The sequence below is a fragment of the Andrena cerasifolii genome, chromosome 13 (genome assembly GCF_050908995.1).
Source record: "Andrena cerasifolii isolate SP2316 chromosome 13, iyAndCera1_principal, whole genome shotgun sequence".
NCBI classification, from domain to species: domain Eukaryota; kingdom Metazoa; phylum Arthropoda; class Insecta; order Hymenoptera; family Andrenidae; genus Andrena; species Andrena cerasifolii.
Genome location: NC_135130.1, coordinates 916,589 through 929,578, shown reverse-complemented (window position 1 = coordinate 929,578; position 12,990 = coordinate 916,589).

Genomic DNA, 12,990 nt, shown 5'->3' with positions numbered 1-12,990 from the left:
TGGAACTAGCTTCACGGAAGTATATACTGTTTGTCTCGACACTCAAACATGTTTGCTTTAATAACCGAGTTATGGGTTCCCAATCTTGTGTTGCTATCAGTATCGCACTCGTAGGTACTCCATATTGCGCAAACGTTCACTCAAATTCAACTTGCCCAGATAGATGATCAGATATGGTCCTGGACTGCGGCCAGTTAAGGGGTTAGGCTACCTTGAACGCAGCAAAATTGCAGTCATTTTGGGCATTTTTTTTAGGAAGATAATGATATAAACAGAAAATTCAATATGAAGCCAGATATTGTACAATTCTCGCCGGAAAAAATCGTATTTTTTTCGTACAAAATGGCGGCGGTAGAGCCGTGATACGCAAGATATTGAGGAGCAACGGTTTGCACGGTGTCCAATCTCACGGCTATAGAGGGAGTGCAGTATATTTGGAATACCAGTTTGTTTAAGACTAACACAAAATTACGACAGAGGATGGAAACATATAAAACTGCACAATACCATAGGGAAGCTAATAAACTTTTATATTTCAAACTCTCAGTAATAATAAAAAACAAAAAGTAGCTGAAACTTTGGTCTAAATGAAAAATGACGGGAAGTATCGATTTCTTTAAGGTGCAGGTAATTTGGATTACTGGTATTCCAATTTACCTGCACTTTATAAACTTAAGAGAAACATGTAGATAATAAAATTATTTCCTTTATGATCTAATCACATTGAAAAATCACAATATAGGAACAATTTTAGGTAAATATAAATGGATAGCGCTGGCCCAAACCGACGCGGCGGTAGCCGTTACTCGTGAAACAAAAGCATCGCTAAGTTTTGGAATATTCCAAATTACCTTCACCTTCGGTATTCCAAATTACCTTCACCTTCGGTATTCCGAATTAGCAACATGGCATTGAAACCTAAAATTTCATGTTACACTTTGTATTCTTGAAATTATCGCAAAACTGATACGGAACCATTGAAGGAACACGCAAATGAGTAGATTAAGTGGTTAACTCTGAAGTTTCGACATATTTTAACCATGGTTGGAACGATTGAATACTTGCTGAAGAAGTTTTGCAGATGCACGTTTTCTTACTCTGCAGATTAAGTCGAAAATGTCAAAATGGTAGTTCATCCATAAATGTCAATCCTTAACAGGTCATTAGCCCCTATTGTCTACGGTGTTACGCATTAAATAACGTTAGTAGTTTATTAGACACTTGGGTATTCCAAATTACCAACAATATTCCAAATATGCTGCACTTCCTCTACCATTTAGAACAAGAAACCAAAAAGTTTTATTTTCTACATGCTTGAAACTAGAGAAGTACATACGGAAATCCATAAACATTCATTTGTCTCGAAAGAAGATAAAGTTAGATTTTTCTGAAAGAAATTTTTTTTCTTTATAAATAATAAACGGGAAATCGGAATAAAAAAAGGCGTCGTAGGTCGATGTAGAATCTTATTATGATTCTGCATGCAAAATTGGAAGTGAATTGGTTGAACGTAGCGCGAGTTTTTAGGGCCACCGTAATGAAAAATTTAGTTCCGCTGCGATCGTAGCGCCCCCGCGCCGCCCAGTGCTACCTGGGTTGTTTCACTCAAATGCCTATAACTTTGTCAATTTTCCGAATTTTTACATCGGACTAGTCTTATAATATTTCTAAAACATCAATCTATGAAGGTATGTAAACAAATCCGATTTTTAACACTTCCGAACGGTTATACTTCCTCAACAGGGCACTATTCTACGTGTAAAACTTCAGAGCTCTAAGGCCCGGTGCAGACGAGCGGCTTGCATTTTACCGTCGCGTTTTGGCAGAACATAGATTTGTATGAAGCAGTTCACACGGGACGCAAATTTGAGCGGCTAGGGTAGATGCACCATTTGTGGCCACTTTAAGGTATTGTACCAGTTTTGGCCACTTCTTAAAAAATATAATATTTTTCCGGGCAAGCAATAAATGTAACCTTATATTTCTGTCGATATACTAAACAAAATATTTATCATGTGAAATTCTCCACATAATAATGATCGGCAAGCAATTTAAAAAAAAAGATAATTATGCACATAGCCGAAAACAGTGCAATGGCCACAAACGGTACATCTACCCTACCAGGCGGCATGTTTGCGTTCGTTTTGACGCGAATGAACGCTGCCGCCAAGCGGCGAAGCAGTACCTTGTTTTATAGGTATACAAGCAATTCACACGAGCCTTTTGCGTTTTTTTAACGTAAGAAAATGTCTCTGAGAAGAAAACGCGAATCGTGGCGTTGCAAAACCGCTCATGTGAACTGCTAGAAAAAATTTCACGCACGTCTCGCGATGGCAAACCGCTCGTCTGCACCGGGCCTTAGAGCACGTTAACGTGTCATCCGATCGAGCCCGTACTTTACATGTGTTATTTTTTCATGGATCGGACCCATTGTAGAGGGTGAGACTGGAACACTGCGGAGGTAAAAAAATAAGGACCACCTTAATATACAGGGTGTCATGTAATTGGTGGTATAAGCACAAAGGTGATGATTCTACTCGAGGAAAATAGATGGAATGAGAGAAAATAGAGGAGAATGAATGGAAAATAAAGACTAAAATTTTTTCATATATGGCTTTGTTTTCGAGAAGAATAACTTTAAATACTTGTCCAGTACGCGTGTGCTTGATTGTGTGTTGATTTTGAATAGGACTTTGAAAGTCCATATTCGGAATAAGTCATTCAGGTTATACATCTATTTTTTTACTCGTATTTCCTTTAAGTTAGGGATTTTTGAGGCGTGAGTTTAGTATTTAAGATCTTATAATACTATAGTATTATACATATAATAATTGTGTACTGAAGCATATAACAATACTAATTTACTATTAGTAATGTAATCAGAATATGCTACACATTTGATGTGTTTCAATAATAATTGATATACACCATTTTTTGATTGTATAAGACGTTTTTAAAAAATACAGCAAAATATGCACAAAAGAAAAACATCGCAATTTATTATTTAAACATTACGCACGTTGTTACTGAACTACGGGTAGTGAAGTGCCTAATATGTATATAGAACTCACAAAAGGAAACAAAAAATTTTAATACAAATATATTGGTATATTTATTGTTTTCGAAATAAATACTGCATCTATTTATTTTGTTTGTAAATTTTTAAGTCTGTGTATTCACGATTATATCAGCGAAGGCCAGTTGGAGTAGAGCTGTTCGAGTACTCGGAAAAAGCGAGCGAAATACTTGATTCGAATAACCGAGCCGAGCCGAGTGCTTAAAAGAACCGAGCGGCTTGAAACAATCGGGTGGCTCGAACGATCCGAGCAGTTCGAATCTGTTTCGGGAATATTAAACCTTTCGAGCTGCCCCGCTGCAATGCAGTGGCTGCATTGAATATGAATGCTTAGAATATTGTAAACTATATTAACCCTTTCGCTATTATGGATGACTATATTCGTCCAATGCAAAGCATTTACGTTTCAAAATAGCAAGCACGCAATGCAAATTGTCGTATGACAGTTACAAACAAAAAGCATTTATGCTAAAAAAAACTGGTCATTGCAAATACAATTTTATGAACAAAATTATTTTATTTATATTCGAATATTGAGTTTAATATTAAAACGAGTACAAGTATAGTTTCCGGCAGAGGGAACTGTAGCGAAAGGGCTAAGAAAAGGCGTACAGTAATAAGTTCACTGATTCCGAATCCGACGATAGGATTTGTAAAAGTAAATTGTTTAAACAATCTGTTTAACAAATTATATTGTAACAAAGTTTTATAAACATATTTATTTGGTTATTTTCTCCGCAGAACACGATTCTATATGTGCCAAAACATGTAATTTTGCAATCATTTGTTTAAACAAATTGTTTAGTGGACTAAACATCGTATTCATAATATCGATGTATCATGACGTGCTACGCCATTTTCACCCTCAAATTCATTTTCAGCGAGCAAAAATTCATCGGAAACGATATATTTCATTAAAGTTAAAAAACCTTGTCGGACAGTGTAATCATTATATATATTCCATTAGAAAAACATACAATAAAATATCCGAAACATTTATCATACTCGATATAACGAAATGTTCAATAATATCGATCTGCACGAAAGATGTACATTATACATACATTGTGTAGATCAGGCCTTTCCAAACATTTGCTCACACGAGCAGCCGCGAGTTGCTCTTCGCTCTCTGAGGCACCGAGCCAGGCCCAAGAGCGAATGGTCTTCTTGGTGGGGGAATCTGTGAACGCCACTATCCCCACTCTTTTACGGCTGCCGCTCTTGCCGTCGCTCGTGCCTTCGCTCGCGACCACCCGTGGCTGCTCTTTGAGGCAAAGAGCAAAAGTTGGACAGGCCTGCACTAGATTGTTTAAGCCGCTCGAAACACGTTCGAAATGCTCGGTTCTTTCGAGCTGTTCGCTTAATTCCAGGCGCTCGCTTTCTTCGAGCTGCTCGCTTCATTCGAGCGCTCGGATCGGATCGGAAACCGAGTTTCGGCTCGAATCGAATTTCGAGCTACTCGCACATTCGAGTAAGGTAAGTTCGGGTAATAAGGCCCAGCAGGTATAAGGCCCACCTGTAATTTATCCTTGGCAGGTCAATCCACAATCTTGTTAATGGCATCTATTGCTTTTACGACATACGAAATGTCGCTCGAAGAACCCCCACGCGATTAATATAACATTTGCCGGCTGTAAATTCAACAAATGTTTCCTCCGCAACTAGCGTTGCTGCAGTTATAAGAATTACTTTGGTTTCTTGGCTTTGTATTAGGAGTACGCATTATCTAATTACTGTACAACTATAGGATATATAAGTATACATGTTGGCAACATATTTCCAAAAAATTGATGATTTTATAAAGTGCACGTTTAACATATAACCTCCCTGATAGCCAGATCTGGGCAGCAGAATCTGACATCAGAACCGTAGTCGTCTGTGTCCGCAGATAGCTGCGTTCTGAGGTGCAGAGCCTGATGTCAGTGTCTGATGCCAGATCGGCAGCAGATTCTGCCGTCTGCTACGGTTTTAACGTCAGACTCTGCGCTCTCGTGCCAGAGCCAGACCCTGCTACCAAGCTGATGTCAGACTGAAGGCAGATGGTTATCAGGGCTCGGCAATGAGGAAGTGACAAAGCAGATGATAAGACCCACCAAAATATTAAGGCTCAGGACGTAAGCAGAGACCTCTTCCAAAGCAGGACCGATATTGAGAAAAGCTCCAAAGCACGTACCACTTAAACCGGAAGAAAAAAGTACGGTAACTCTGCAGACAGTTGATTTTGCAAATTATGCAGAACTGCATTCAAGACAGATATGCGACAGTGTGTCATGTGTCTCACGTGAATACACAAGGAATGCGTTGGGCTCACACCTGAGGTCGATGATGTCTTTGTTTGCCCGAATTTTACATATTAAATAGGTGGGCCTTATTACCTGCACTAGAGGAAATAAGGCCCGGTTACAAGATTTTTAAAATCCTATTAATTTGCATATTTGGTGTGTTTTTGTTTTACAGTGTATAGTTTAGTGTCCTTAGATTTCTATAAAAAAAAAGTTTTCAAAAATATGTACAAGTTTTTTATAAAAAAATTATAGAACTTTAGGTGGAGCTTATTACCCGAACCTACCTTACTCGAACAGCTCTAAGTTGGAGTCATTTGGGAACCCGGGCTTCACGATGTTTACCAGAGCCGCGCGGAAGGGGAGCCTGAAAGACAATGATAACATAGGCGCGCAACGGATAGGGAAAACTGTAATAGTGTGCGATGCAGCCTCATACTCGTTGGATGGGCTTGAATGACTGCGATTCTTGGGGGCCTCAGTGATCGCTGGCACTGGGGCTCCTAAGTTGGCCAGTTATTTCAGCCTATGGGTACGAGTCTGCAATGCACGTTACTACTTACACTCTTACAGTTTTCCTTATCCGTTGCGCGTCCACGTTATCATTGGTTTTCGAGCTCCCCTTCCGCGTGGCTCTGGTAAACATCATGGAGCCCGGGCTCCCGAATGACTCCAACTGGCCTTGGCTGGATTATATAATATCGTGTAATGACTGGTATCTCAGGAAGTCGGAGTGTCAAGAATTACTTATGTCAGGACTTTTAATTTCTATTCGTACTGTGAGCTACTGATTTCACGTTTATAAACTTTAAGCATGTTTTCTCATAGATGATACACGGAATTTCTCATACTGTTTTATCTAGATTACCAACAGGTGCCGAATAAATTAAATTATTAAAATACTCTCATGGGGGAAAATCTGAAGGATCGGTCATTTTGTGTTGTTGGTGCAGTGACACAGAACTGTTATTATTATTATTATTCTTATTATTATTATTATTATTATTATTTATTTATTTAAACAGGACCAGCCTGGGGTATACAAATTGTATAATTATAGTTATTATATACTAATACAATTACATTATCTATATTCAAAGTTGCGTCGATATAACAGCTCTCAGTTAATCGGTGAGAGCAATTTTCTGCACAGCAGTTTGAAAGGACGCTAGTGAACTGCTGGTTCACAAACGACAAAATTGAGTGTACCAAAAAACGATTAGTTTGCCGGTCAATAGTTAGTAAGACTTTCTTGTTTTTCTTTTCCAGAATTTTACTAAATAACTGATTCGCCTTTTATTTGTAGTTTAGAAGCACTCTTTATTCTCTTTGCGTACCAAAAAGTAAATCTCCCATATCTTAATTTATAAAGCAGAAAGCGTTTGTATGTTTGTCTGTCGCCTAAAAGCTTTCGAACGGTAAACTCTGGGGCCACGATAGGTGTCCCAGCTCATTAGGCCTAGCTAATTCAGATGAACGTGACTATTTTCACAAAAAAAAATTATTGCTCGAAAAAAAACATTTTTTTTTATAACATCAGAATCTAAATTTCGGGCGAAGCCGAGTAGTAAAGCCAGTTATATATAGAGAGAATAAATATGGTACTGTAAACGTAGAAAATAAATTGACTTATTTTTTATATTCTGCTTATAAAGAAGACGTTAAAACTAGTTTTTAAATATTTTAACATAAAATTTAAAAAATAGCAAGGTATTATACAAAATAAAATGTGTAATATACAAAAATATTTAGTAAAAAAAATGGAGTGATGGGAGATGGCTTCTGTAAAAGAAAAAACTTCCAGTAGGATTCAGCAAAAAATCGATTATCTAAACTAAATTATAAATTAATATTTCATTCATCAATAAGATTAAATTGTAAATAAATATAACAACAATTTACTTGTTATTGATATTGTCTACTGTGCTATATCAAGTATCGATTTAATACATTTTTTTCTAAAATTTTTCACACTGATCGTACATCGGAAAGTAAAAAATGTATTTTTCGAAACAATTTTAGTGGACTAATTAAATATTAGTCACACTTTTTGTTACGCATTTTCTGTTAAAACAAATTTAAAGCAACAAACTATCTTTGCACCCGTAACAACTATACTTATGCATGCAGGTACCTACTGTACCCGGATGGAAAGAAGTCGGTCGAGAAACTCTGGGGTCCGAATACCAGGTCCGAATAGTATATCCCTATTGGCCGGCGCGACAACGTCGACGAATACAAAGTAAGCAAACGGGACACGGGCGGGGGGAGCCAATGCGAGCGAAGAACCCCTCTTGCCCCTGTGACATTTCAAACGACTTCTTTCCATCCGGGCACAGTACGTACATTCTTTTCCTCAACCATCAATCTTCCTTTAATATCCCTTAACATTGTTTTTTTTGTATATTTAATTTCTCATATGTTGATAAGTATACGTATACAGTTGTAAGCGATTATCTTTTTCATATACTGTACAATTTGTAAAACGTTTTAGAGTGATAGCACGTGTAACATACCATGCATAGATCATCCTGGAAACTCAAATTGGTAAGAGTTATGGGTACTGTCCAATATAAATTTCTTCTACCGATACATAAATATTTTCCGCACGTATTATTATAGCAAATATTTTAAAAGAACCGTATTGGGACTACCTTCTACATATTCGTAAGCGTTCATTACTCATAAGAGTAGCTATTTCTAAACAGTCTAACCATAATGTATGTGCATTTTGATCGATTTATTATACTTGTGTTCTTCTTACACGTTCAACCCGACTTGAACTACCGATAGTCCACCGACGGTTCAAGGCATTCTCGCGGAGTTCGACGCGAGCCTTACTGCCCGATAAAGAAGGACGCTAAATTATGTACCGACTTCAACTTGATAATATATATTTATCATCGCTTCAGACTTACGAGGCGTTGAAAAGGCTCACACAAATGAGTGTGGTAATTTCAAATGTCATATAAATCGATGCTGAAAAAGGAACTTATCGATTAAGAAAGTTTAATTTCGAATGTTTCGTAGTAGAGGGAACGACTGTACACATTTGCTGGCTTTCAAGAACACATTCGTGGGGTTGTTCTCTGGTCAAATAGTTTTTTCACCGAAATATATCAGTTAACAATTTCCTACTTCTTCTTTCAATTGTTCTAATCCTTTCAATATTTTGTGCTAGGTATTATGCCCCCAATCAACTAAATACATTCTTATTAAAATATATTTTTCAGCGTGAATTTAACATTTAAACTGGGGTCTTTTAGAATTTCAACATTATACAGATATTTTTCCGGTAAATAAATGTGTAAAAGGGCAGTCTGAATGAATTAGAAATTGTAAACGGGTAGGCATCAGTTGGTAACACAATTTAGTAGATACATGATAGAAAGTCGGGATATAAACAACTTACAAATGGCATGCATATGTTAGGTACCCAATAATGTTTTGCTACTATTGTACTTATTTAGTTATATAATCACCATTATATTTAATAACCTTTTCCAAACGCGTCACGAGTCTGTAAATACCATTTTTATAAAAATTGGTGTCTTTTCGTTTTCCCATCGTTTACGTTCGTAAATGTTCTTTCTGTTAAATAATTTTGCATTGACAAAAGCAAGTGGTAGTCCGTTGGTGAAAGTTCCGGATGGTATGGAAGACAGATTGAAGTTTCCCAGCCAAGGTCTGAAACTTTGTCTCGTGTTGTCTTGAAGAAACAAGATGCTCTTACAATTTGCTATATAGTGCCAGCTGCTTTTCTGCAATTCTTCCTACACCTGCTGAAGTTGGGACGAACCCTTTGCCCTTGTGGTAAAAGTCCATAATGAATAATTCTGGCCGAAGTCCACCAACACTTAAGAAAATCTTCCTTTGGTGAAGTAGCTACCTGCAGGCTTGTACGCACATATGTAAATATGAGGAGCAGCTTCTCCCGATTGTAACCAGTAATGTGGTCATTTCTTATTGGACTAAGTACCTACTCTATCTTTCATCACGGGTTAATAAGTTAGTACACGATCCAAAAAGGTTTCATTTACCTGGCGGGAGAGTAATGAGATGCATTTTCTTACAATGGGGGGAGAGACAGTTAGCTAGCGTCTGACGCAATACTTTCTAACCTAATTTTCAAAATGAGTAACCTAAACAAGTGGTATTGCATCGCACATATGGAACCGAATTAAATGAATTACGTATGTAAACCTTTAAAGGAATTTTAATGTCTGAAACAGTATAATAAAATGTGTAAAAAGTGGAAAATAATATCCTACGAATTCTTATACTTGATGCGAAAGTGGTAAGAAATCGCCAAAAATACCCTTAAGTAATTTAAGGACGGCCCATTTCCAGTTCTGCACACCATTCCCATTTTGTGTAAACGGATATAGACTGTTTCATCGCCAACGCGAAACCTTATTGCATTGTTTAGCGCGATGCTTTCGGATCTGTGTCAATAGCGTCTCGCAAGCGATTCGCAGAAGAAGTCAACGGCGTGGTCGATGCGATTAACATATCTGCACGTCCAGCCAATGATGTGTTCGCCAAAGATGCTGGTACGCAGCGCAAGGTAAAGGATTGGAGATTTCCTAGCAGTGCACTTAAAAAATTCAAGAATCCTGGAACAATCAATAAGTCTCTTTGAAATCCCTGCACTAATGTAAACAACCCAACGGATGTGAGGAAAGGTTCGTCACGTGACACGTTCGCGGAGTAGGTTGTCAAAGTTTAAACACTTGAAAACGTAAAAACTTATGTTAAACATTTTTAAAACAGGCAGTGTGAACAAGGTGTTGAGGGTCTCAGACAGGGCTATAGTATTAACCCCTTGGCTTACCGTTTAAATTTCGACTGCCGGCACCAAATTAGCACCAGCGGTGAGCCACGCGTCGAGCCATTTCATGGTTCGGCTCAGCGTCCGAAGTTGTCAATCGCACACGTCTTACAAGGGAAGATCCCGAACCCGAAAATTCCAAAAAATTCTGAAACTTTGTGAATATGTAGGAGATTTCCTCCTGATTACAACGCAATTTTTGTTTGCTGCCCAAATTCACTTGATGGGGGTGAAATTAACCCCTGAAAATTCGGCTATTTTCCGATTTTGTGTTATAACTCGCGAACTGTAAGAGATAGAAAGAAAGTTTCAAGACAAAAGTCACTCCTTTTAATTAGATCTAGCATTTGGTAAAAAATTATTTTATAATTCACGAGTTGTAACACAAATTCGGAAAATAACCGGATTTTCAGGGGTCAATTTACACTCCCTTAAGGTACGTGTCCACATGAGAGAACTCGCGCAAGTTACTCTCGACAGTTACTCTCAAATTGTGTGTCCACTTGAGAGCAATTTCGAAAATTTTTACTCTCAGGTAGGCGATAGAAAACTCGCCGAGAGCTTACTATCCGATAGAACTCTCAGAACCGTGTCCACTAGAAATTGGTCTGCGCCTACTCTCTGCAGTTTCTCTCAGTTTCTTTTAAGCTACGAACGAGGTGAGGCCGTGATTATGAATGTGCAAAAACTTAGTGCTTTGATTATTGCTTATAATATTTAAAAAAAAGAAGAAAGAAGCAACGTAGAAAGAGAAATTGCTGGGTGGATGAATTGAAATAGTTATATATTTTGAGTTGGATACAATAAATGGCGTACGTAAAATGTGTCTCGCGACTCGTCTCGACGCAGACTGCCTCGGCTAACTGCCTAACAACACTTCTCTGGCAACGCCGTGCCTCGCAACGCTTATCTGGCAACCCCGTGTCTGCCGCGACGCGAGCCTACTACATAACCCAGAAGACCTAGTATCGCGACAGAACTCGCAGAATGCAAACCTGGTTCGTATTTCGGAAGCAACTGTCGGATAGTAATATTATTATGTATCCACACAAGTTGCAACGCGTCCGCTGTCTGAGAGTCGAACGTCGCTCTCCGACAATCACTCGCGGACGTAGTGTCCACTTGCGAGAAATACTCTCGAGAGCTTCACGCGCGAGTTTTACTCTCAAGTGGACACGTACTTACCTTTAGAGTGAATTTGGGCAGCAAACAAAAATTGCGTCGTAATCAGAAGGTAATTTCCTACATATTCACAAAGTTTTAGAATTTTTTGAATTTCCGGGTTCGGGATGTTCCCTTGTTAGCCCCGTTACGCAGTTGCAACAAAGGCGCCAGTAACTTGGCTAACGGGGCTTATGATGTGTAAATACATGTGTATGCGGCCAGGAATAACTGCGATGAAAAGAAAGACATTGGCGAAACGTTCGGTCTTCGTCGAGGATTACTCGCGAGGCGTGCCCTTGACCTTTGTTGTTTACGTTTCGCCCGATCGACGTACCACGAGTGTGGCTCGTGCTTTCCATCTTTGGCCCGATCGAGAGACCACGAGTCTCACTCGATGTTGTAAGCCAAGGGGTTAATAGTATGTAATTTATGTAAGTGCGAAAGTAAGAGAATGGAATATATATATATTTCGAAAATCTCAGGATGCTTGAACTCGATTAACGATTTTATTAGACATTAGAAGACTTAAGAGTGGTGGATTTTATACTTTGATTGTGGTCCGAAAAGAACAATGATAGAGAAAATGTATCGTCGAGATTGAGTAGTATAAAGGAAGAATAAACAACGTATTGAAAGATTTATCTAATGTTTGTGTAATTCGTTACTCATTCGAATTATTAACATTTGCGCGTTGTTACGAAAGCTTGAATTATAATTTATATTTTGTTTTATATTTAAAAATCGTGTTGATCTTGTTCATATGGCTACTATTTTGTCATCGTTAGTTTACATATTATTGCTGTGAATTAAAAAAAGTAACACAGGTGAAAATATGTAAATAAAATGAAACTGAAGAGGTGTCACAGTTTTATCTTTACTCTCTATTCTAAAATATGCAAGCATAATGCAGAACGTATGTGTACACGCAACAATTATTTATTATACTCTGTTTATTATTTACTGACTTTTATGTACCATGTATTTTCTCATATTTTACAAGATGGTAATCAGTTATAACATGCTTTTACCATACATTCAAATATAAGTCCTTTTCATAAAACAGTATTATTCGAATTAATTAGTGGACATGATGCTTGAATTATTTATTTATGTATTACTACAGTAGTAAATAGAAAATTACATATAAATTTAAAAATTACTATTTTCCTATGTTTTAAATATTTAATCCTCCTAAGCTGCAAAATGACATATTGTATTTAGAACAATTGCTTTTTTTGCCATTTGAATACTGATTTTAATTTGCCAACATTTTAAAACACTTAAAAATATTATTTCTAGGAGTATACGTTGCTTTAATTCCGTTTTTATTTTTCTTATTTCTTAATTGGCTTTTTAAATATTAGTTCTTCCACAATAATTATTTGACATTTCATTCCCATTGCTAAGAAAGTATGTTTTAAGACTATTTTTTATCTGGTAATATTATTCGAATAATTGGAGGTTCGGTTGAAATGCGTCCGAATGATAAAATATTCAGTTAAACGATATTTGATAACTGATTGCTCCATCAAGTACTGTTCGCATAACTGACGTGTCACTATAATACATTTAATTAATTTAAATCATTACCTCTGGATTTTTCATTAACGATTTTCAAATTCCAGACCAAGTATCAT